We start from the raw sequence: 1117 nt of genomic DNA on the forward strand, positions 1-1117 counted from the left end.
TCCCTGCTCTCAGAAGAAAGTGTGGTGTAAGGAATGCAGGTGTCCACGTTCCCAGCCCCCTCTGCTCTCATGCTGCAGAGCTGGGGAGAAAGCCCAGGCTTCCGGGCTCCCAACTCCCGCCTGCTCTCATCCATGAGACTCCCCGCTCCCCACAAGACCCCAGGTGTCCAGCGGCCCAGCCCCCAGCTGCTATAACCACACTTCCATTCCAGGGCCCAGGAAAGAACCCAGGCATCCAGGCTCCCAGCCCCCGCTGCTCCTAACCCCTAGATGCCACTTCCTTCCCAGGGCTGGACAAGAAACCAGGCATCTGGGCACCCAGCCACCCCTGCTGTGACCCCACTTCCCTTTCAGAGCCAGGGAGAGAACCAAGGTGTTCCGACCCCCATCCCCTCCCCCACAGAGCCCCAGTGAAAAGCAGACGGATGCATCTGCCTCTCAGTTCTAGTTTCATGTGAGCACTGGGGTTTCCGGGGCGGTCGGGAAAGCAGCAAGACCAACCGCACCTTCCTCTGGTGCGGCAGGACAGACGGACACAGGCTGGCTGGGACACAGGCTGGCTGGACAGAGAGGCCCGTAAGGGGGCTGGGCACTGCAAGCCCGGGGGGGCTGGAGCCAGGGGTCCTGCAGCAGGTGAGTCCCTGGCAGGGTGTGGATGAGGGACAGATGGGTGGATGAAGGAATGGATGGACAGACGGAGGGACAGGCGGAGTATGCCCAGGTAGCAGGTGTGCCTGGGTGAAAGGATGGACGGACAGATGGTGCGCCCCAGGGACAGTGCTAATTGAGAGATACTGGTGGGGGGTATTGGAATGGATGGACAGAGGGAGGGAGGGAGGGGAAGGAGGGATGGACTGACAGATAGACAGATGAACAGAGCCTATGGGAAGGAGAGGAAGGAGGGGGCTTGTGGAGATGGAAGGACATGTACATACAGGAGCCCCTGTCTAGGCACACAGATCAGTAGGTAGATGGGAAGGTAGGTTTGTGGGTCAGTAGGTGGATGAAGAAAGTGCAAGGGGAAATGGTTTTTTTGTGGGGTGTGCACAGACAGATAAAGGGATGGATGGAGCCTATGGGGATAGATGGGTGGATGAAGAGAGTCTGTGGGAAAGGA

The 1117-nt window shown here is 59.4% G+C and overlaps 1 protein-coding gene across 2 annotated transcripts in view; it reads left to right on the forward strand.

Moving 5' to 3' along the window:
• The first annotated feature begins 494 nt into the window (after positions 1-494).
• LST1 (leukocyte specific transcript 1) overlaps positions 495-1117 on the forward strand; it is a 4102-nt gene continuing 3479 nt past the window's right edge. Inside the window, exon 1 of one of the 2 annotated variants that reach the window (XM_014525943.2) lies at positions 495-633. The gene's annotated coding sequence lies outside the window, so the exon portion shown is untranslated. The remainder of the gene's footprint in view (positions 634-1117) is intronic. The other variant, XM_014525944.2, reaches the window with a different exon arrangement.

This window comes from Alligator sinensis, unplaced genomic scaffold (assembly GCF_000455745.1).
Source record: "Alligator sinensis unplaced genomic scaffold, ASM45574v1 scaffold336_1, whole genome shotgun sequence".
Taxonomy (NCBI): Eukaryota; Metazoa; Chordata; order Crocodylia; family Alligatoridae; genus Alligator; species Alligator sinensis.